This window comes from Lygodium microphyllum, chromosome 2 (assembly GCF_053477565.2).
Source record: "Lygodium microphyllum isolate KBCC chromosome 2, Lygodium_microphyllum_v1.1.10, whole genome shotgun sequence".
NCBI classification, from domain to species: domain Eukaryota; kingdom Viridiplantae; phylum Streptophyta; class Polypodiopsida; order Schizaeales; family Lygodiaceae; genus Lygodium; species Lygodium microphyllum.
The window spans coordinates 83,095,099-83,103,388 of record NC_141136.1 but is presented as its reverse complement, the minus strand read 5'-3'; positions in this window follow the sequence as shown (position 1 = coordinate 83,103,388).

Genomic DNA, 8,290 nt, shown 5'->3' with positions numbered 1-8,290 from the left:
AGATAAGATAAGTTGAACAAACAGTTGAGATGGCAAGCTCAACATGTGCAGACTTTGATGATGGATGGCTTGGGTAGATGGGTCCGCATGTCTACACTTAGCACGTTGGTGGTCATTATGACACTCACATGGCCACTGACGTATCACTTATTATATTTAGATTGTTACACCTACCTAGAGTTGGCAAAGATATAGTGCCAGTCGATTAGTGTAGTCGGTTATGCACTGTTTGACTTAGAAGGTCACTTTCCTTTATGTTGTATCTTATCTATACTTTTTGTATATTGTATAGTGTATGGAAGAAGAAGAAGAAGAAAACATTAGCAAGAAAACGTTTTGTCCTCCATCTCTCTTGTTATGTTCTTGAGTGAGCTTCCTCTTATGTCACTACAACAAAAAGGCCTCATAGACGCACATTTAGACGCGATTTTTGAATATAGAGAAAAACTTACGAGCGCGTCTATCCACCCGTCTATTTGCGCGTCTACCATTTCGCATCTATAATCGCATGTATCAATGAATTTACACGCACAAATAGATGCGCAATAGACGCACATATACACACGCATATAGACACGTTGGTAGACACGCTTTTACAAGCACTGTGATAGACGCGAACAAAAAATAGAAAATGTCATTTTAAAAAAATATATATTTAATTTCTTTTTTAAATTTGAATTATGGAGCGCATGTATAAGCGCGTATAGTCTGCATTATAGACGTGCGTATAAACGCGAATTATCTGTAATTTAGACGCGCAAAACAGAACTGGAAAAAAAAAACCAAAGAGCATGTGGTTGCAAAGCCACATGCTCTCTCCTTTTTTTTCCGCCTCCCATACATCAGATTGTGTATTTGGGAAAAAGACAATATATCTTATGGGCGCGAGAATTGAAAATAAAAGTACATGTGTTCATTATATATCAAAAGCATTTACAAGGGAAGTTTAAGTGCTTGCGAACTAAAGCGTGGCCGCAAGCAGTGGGCTCAAAGAGATATCATACATATACAATAAATGAAGGCCTCATGAGGAGGTATGGTGGTCCTCTATGAATCTGAAGAGGAAACATCTTCGCTAGTACCACCATGGCTATTAGCATCGCTATCCCCCTCCTCGCTATGCTCCACATCCGGGTTCGCCTATGCACACAAAAGATCAGGGTTGCTTACATAGACAAGGTGGAGAAAAAGTTATAACTAGCTATACTTTTAATAGGAAAGCAAGAAAAACATACCTCCTCTGGCTGTCGAATCCTCATGGCCTGGTTGTATTGGTCCTCAGTGATGAGACCCTCCTCATAAAAGTGAAGCCATGTCGCTGCGCGGTTATGGCCTCAATGGTAACCTACCTCTCTAGGAGTAGGTGTCCTACCAACGATGGTAGTCTGCAAAACATTTTGACATATACAAACAACTATGAGTCACAATATATTAGACTAAAATATATAAAGAATTGAAAGAAATATAAATTAAAAAAAACTAAAAATCAAAATATACTTACAAACTCTGCCTCCCACGACTCTCTGTCGCCTGATCCATGATGCGACGATCCCATGGTTTCCATTTGGATCCGTTGCGCCTCTGCGTGCTGGCGACTCTTCACTTTCTCAGCTGCTTTCTTCTTGGCTTTCTTCCACTCTATGTGGTGGCACATAGGTGGTTGGCTATAGGCTCCACGCCCCTCCTCCAGCCTCCGCAGTGAGTCCCTGGCCCGTGTTATGAGGTGGAATCTTTTGTTGTGAAGCATATCCCTCACTTTTGTACTTCCCTAATCATCCGAGAATCACTGACCCTCAGGATTTGGGTACCTCCTATGAACTGCCCTCAACATCTCCTGCCACAAGCCGCTTTTCTGATTTTTGAAGGCAATGAAACAATCTTTATACATCGCATGCACAACGCTCCTCATATATGCCATTACATCCCTTCCCTCATCATCATGAAAGATGCCACCAACATCTATAACTCTATAGTACTGGCGTACAACCTCCTCTACATGATCTATTGGTGAGGGTGATCGCTCGCAACCTCCTAGGTAACCCCCACACAAGCTTCGTCCTCCCCCTCGACTCTCCCTCCTCCCTCTCTATCGACTACCCTCTGCCTCGCTGGATGCACGATCTTTTGCAGATGCACGTGCTTCTGCAAATGCTTGTGCTTCAGCCGATCCATGTGGAGCACGTGAAGTACCTGCATATGGAGTACCTGCATGTGGAGTCTGGGAAGTAGTGTCAGGCAAAAATGCCAGAGTCGTCCTAGACATGATAGCAAACACCTCGTCCGCTATGGGAGAGCGGCCAAGGTGTCTGGTCATCTCTCCCATGAAGTCTTCCCTACTAGGAAAACCTCCAAAAAATGCATTGACCCCCCTACCAAAGGAGGCCAATGTATCATTCATGTGATCCACATCTGGGTCATTGCTAGATGAACCAAGATACGACATCTGCAAAAAAAACAAGACAAATTTATTTTCATACAAAAAATCATATATTACCTACATTTTCATAGAGCTTTCTTTAGACATTGAGCATAACACTTAAGTGCTAATGCTTCTCTTAAACAAGAAAACTGATAAACACAAACATGGGATTGGTCACATTCATCATTGCAAAAATATATTCTTTATTATCATAATTGGGAGACCTGGCGCGTGTATCCCCGCGTCTAAATTGCAAGTTAGACGCGCCCTCAGACGTGCTCCAGAGTGAACATTCTCTCTAGCGCGTCTATCTACGCATCTAAGATGCAGCACAGACGCGCTGTCAGACATGCATCCCAAGTCAATGTGTGTGTATAATCGCGTGTAGACTGCAGGTCAACCTTCTGTGTAGCGTGTGTACACTGCAGAGCACACGCACACTAAAACACACTCTCAGACGCTCTGAGAGGAAACATTTTTCATGTCTATGTCTGCGTCTACACTGAGATGTAGACGCGCTATCAGACGCGCTCGGTCGACCGATTTTAGGCCGACAACCGCCATTGATGATTTACAAAATGCAATACATAATGGAATCACAAATCCTAAATACAGAGACAGAGCAAAGAGAGGAAGAGAGAAACAAAGAGAGAGAGAGAGAGAGAGAGAGAGTCACCTTGGGTGTTTGGTGTGGCGGGTGGTAGCGCTTCTTCCTTCTCCTTCTTCCTCTCCTTGGTAAGTTACCCTCCCTTGATGCTTGCTTGCTGCTTTTTCTTGTTCTCCTCTTTCTTGTTCTCTCTTTCTTCCTCTCCTTGGCTTTCCTTTTTCCCTTCTTGTGTGTTTGAAATGAAAGAAGAGGTGAATCATGAGGAGCTGAGGCATGAAAAGACTAGGTGAGGCATGAAGAGACTGCATGTCGGCTAAACTCAAGCTTCAGAACCGCAAAAAACACAGGAAAGGAAAGGCACAGTTTGAAAAGAAATGATTTAAGTATGGTTTGAATTTTGACGTGTGCGTCTATTTTCGCATGTATATGTGCGTCTATTGTTCAGATAGACGTAAGTATAGACGCGAAAATAGACGCCAATATAGATGCGTAGGTAAACGCGGATATAGACGCGCATTTGGGCTTTTTCATAATTTTTCGTTTTTAAGATAAGTTTTGATAGTGAATTCTTATCATAAGTTTTAATGTATTTATGATGATTTTTGTGTATTTAAAATTGAGATCTTATGTAAACATATGAATGACAAATATTTTGCTATTGTCATGAATTAGGTTTAATCATGTCGACATCGTCATCACCTAGTGCGGTGCAAGTTGATGAGTCAATGAGCACATCCTCAAGTGCATGTGTAATCGTTGTCGAGGGTGTATTTTTCGAGCACGTCGAATTGCAATGTCACACCTTAGCTTGTATGGAGAATGGGACCGAGAAAAATCACCGGTATTCATTGTACAAAACGTCGACGTGAGGAGGCAGAGTCTTCAAGAAGAGTAGAGACTGACGACCATGATAGTAGCCCTCATGAAATGTCCCATAAAGTCATAGAGGATGAGATTTTGGACAACATGGTACACCATCTATTTTCGCAACTGGTTCAGGGAGAAGGTCACTCTACGAAGCTAGATGATCCACTATATGTAGCATCATCTACTCCGTTGTATGAAGGTTGTACGTACTCTGTTCTTCGTGCGTCCCTTGAGATACTTAACTTGCAAACAATTTATGGATGGAGTAATGTCAGTTTGGATGCATTATTGAAGTAGGTATCAATTTAGTTTGGCTTATGAATTATAATATTAATTTCTCTATTTTGAAATCAGACAGAAATATATGTTGGTGGTTTTTTAACTCACTTTTAAAAATATATGTAGGTTATTATCACAAATACTTCCAAAAGGAAACAAATTGCCAACTAAGAGAGAGCAAGCAAGACATTACTTGACATCTCTGGGAGGCCTCGATTATGTCAAGATCTATGCATGTGTCAATGATTGTGTCTTATTTCATGGGATTCATGAGTTCGCACGAGAGTGTCCTGTTTGTGGCAAATCAAGATACGAAGTGGAGATGAAGTCAATGGATGTGCCTCGTAAGGTTTTGCGATATTTTTTTATTGTTCCTCGTAAGGTTTTGCACTTTGTGAGGTAGTTCATGTAAGGTGGATGTCTTTTCTTGAGGGCTTCATGAAAACCTTGAAAGATTTTATGAGGCAAAAAGCACGGCTTGAGGGAAGCATGGCTGAGGGTTGGTTAGTGCAATCATCCCTTGTTTATATCTCTGAATATCTTGCTGAAGTGGATCCCTCTCAACCACGACTATGGAAAGATCATGAAGACTTAAGGATGACCTCTATAGTACCTCGAGGAAAAGGAATGAGTAAAGTGCTGACAAAAGAAGAACTTTGTAAGTTAAATAGTTTTTGTGTGCTCAATAGTGATGTAATGAGCAAATGGGTTACACTATATAATGAAGCAAGGGCAAGAAGAAAAAGCGAAAGACAAGAATTTTGCACTAGATATGGACGTAATGTCTCATTTTCAGATCATCTAAATGCGCTCCCACGTCATATTGATATAGATTGGTTACATGAGGAAATGGAGAGAATGGAAAAAGAGGAGGAAATTAATATATCTCAAGAAGAGTGGGAATATGCACGAGGTTGCTTATCAAAGCTGAGACACACTATGAATTAATTTGTTTCTATAAGTTTTATTTTATGTAAATAATTGACATGTTTGATCTTTTATCTTTTACTACTAGTGCACATTATTCAACGCACTTTGGTGTGAGGGTAAACATCTTCGAACTCAACATATAGATGAAAAGAGAAATACCCAAGATTGTGGTGTCCTTGCTCACTTCGAGGATGCCAATGGTACCATGGAAGGTTATTGTGGCTTGATCCAAGATATTCTGAAGCTTGACTTCAGACAATTCTTTATATATGTATTAGATGTGAAGTGGTTTAAAGAAGTGGTAACAAATGGTGAGCATTGCACAATTAGACGTCATCCAAGTGGTTTTGTAATCATTGACTCTACAAAATTTCACCAAAACAAGAATGACACATTAGTATTATCTCAACAATGCGAGCAGGTATATATGCAAAGGCTAATTTTTTTATATGTATACATGTGATACATATACACAATATAATAAGTACTTAAGTTTTTTGCTTTTGTTTTTCAAATACAGGTTGTGTATCATCCAATGGTAAACAATAAACGATGGTGGTATGTCATCCCTATATCTAATCGTTCAAAACCAATATATGGTAATATTACCGACATGGAGATAGCAGATGAGAATCCAACAATTAATGATGATGTGCATGATGACACCATAATGGATGATATGCATGATATAGTACAAGATGAACCTCGCGAGGATGTTCAAGGAAACGCAGAAGAAGACAATAATGTGATTTTCGATGATATTGATGAAGTTATTGAGCAATATAGCAACATATCTGATGGTGGGATAGACTTATTTGTTTTGTTACCTCTTGGTAACATAGATCTAGAAGTAGATAGTTTAGCAAGGGCTGATCTCATTAAAGATGAGATGGATCATTCATTGTAACATGCTTAATTTGCTTATTGATTCAATGTGTATTCCTAATTCTATGGTTTTTATCATGCGCACACGTACATACTCAAGAATCAATAGTCAATTTTAAAGCTAAATTGAATTTTCCATAATAAAAAGGAAGTATCTTTTATCATCTTCAAGTACGTAGAGAAATTACGAGATACATATTGCAATGCTTGCTACTAATTGTAAGGTTTCTGTCGCTTGTCGCTAATTACTTATATTAGGCTTGTCAACTGGAGGAACTGGCATTCATTAGAGAGCAATGAAAAAGTAATTATTAACTCTATTTTTTATATTCAATGATTCAATGTGTATTCTTAATTCTATGGTTTTTATCATGCGCACATGTGCATGCTCAAGAATCAATTTCAGGTGGTTAAATAATTATTAACTTTGGTTTTTTAATTATGTGAATTCCTAATTTTAGGTGGTTAAATAATTGTGCGTCTGCTAGTGCGTCTATATTAGCGTCTATTTGCACCGATATATAGACGCAAAATTCGCATCTATTTACACGTACATTTACACGCACTTATAGACGTTGTGATAGATGCGCCCGACTTTACGCATCTAACATGCACGTCTATGCCTCGTTTCTGTTGTAGTGTGTATACAGTGTGTGTTTGGTGCAGCAGCTCAAGCAAGTCCCCCCACCACGCGATTCTTGACACAAACCCACTAGCACCAGGAGACCCCACACATCGAATAGTGGCCAATGACACCAACAAGCAAATACCTGAGAGAATTGAATCGTCAAGCCGCTTGGGGAGCAACAACGACATGCACAATTAGGAACACATGTCTACCCGACTTGACCAATCTCATCATGACACCCTAGTTGTTCAAGAAACCAACAACATGTCAAGAGAGTAGCATCAACCATAAAAATAATGAGCTTGACTTGGGAGAATTTCCAATCAACATCTAGCAAATGATAACCCCATATAAACTACAAACCAAAATGAGTCATCATGGTAGACTAGCCAAGGACGTCATAGCCAATTTGGAGAAAGAGCACAAGTTGCCAAGGAAAGCACTACAAGGCATAGCTTCTTACAACCAAGAGCAGCAAGCCCAAAAGCTGAGGCAAGACATAGAAATGTGCAAACTCCAATGCGTCTTAGCACTCGCCAACCAAAATAGGAAATGAACAAATACTAAGAGGGAGAGAGCATAGAGACCAATCTTACGTTGAGAAATCTTAACATTACCAATCTTACGCTAAGTGAGCTATTTATAGAGCGGTCCTTGGACAATACGATTGTAGAGTTGAGTGAAGCAGTCATAGAATCTTCGTTGCTAGCATGACTAAGAATCACCCCAAATTCTAAGAGCCAAACCAAGATACATGTGGTTTCTAAGTAACTAGACAAGTATCAGCTCCGATAATGACCCCAAATCATGTAAAATACACAAGCTCCCACAAATCTCCGCACCTCTGAAGTAGTCGAGCAATACTCTGCAATCCTACTTATGGCATCCACCTTTGTAGGTGAAGGCTTCCTGCCATAATATCCAACCATATGCCCAACTATGATGACTTCATTAACACCAAAGACAGATTTCAGCCCTGAAAGAGTCAAATTTACCTCCTCTAATCGTGTCAATATTTGCTCACAAGCAACCAAGTGGTCAGCCACAAACTGTCTACATCCATGCAAATCAAGACTTTCATTCTTTTCTTCTTCTGCACAACCCTTAATAGGCACATCATCTAGAAAAGGCATGGTATACTGCGGAATATAGTCTCGTAGAACTCTATGCATAGCATTCATCATATGAGCAACTGAGTTTGTGGCACCTTGAGGCAAGGTACACATCCTCACAAGACCAATAGGTGTCCGCATACTAGTAATATCCCTGCTTTCCAAGGCAAGCTGAAACTGATCATAACCTGAATACAAGTCACCTAGAGAATAGATGGCTCGTCCTGCAAAAGCCTCAGCAAATTCATCCACAACTGGACCTGTTCCCACATTCCTGATTGTCACTTTGTTCACGGGCTGCATATCTTGAATAAATCTCAAAGTACCATTCTTCTTTGGTACAGTAAACCACCTGTTAGAATAGGGTGCAGAAGAGGGTTCCAAAATCCCCATCTTAATCTTCTCATTCAGCAACTCTATCAGCTTTGGCAAGTGTGCTTTAGGCACAGGTATAGGACGTATATTCCATGGTACATAAGGAACAGTGAAGATGACCATAGGTGCAACCAATTCGGGGCTAATGCAGCCAATTTCATGTGGAAAGAAAGCAAATGCCTTACCAT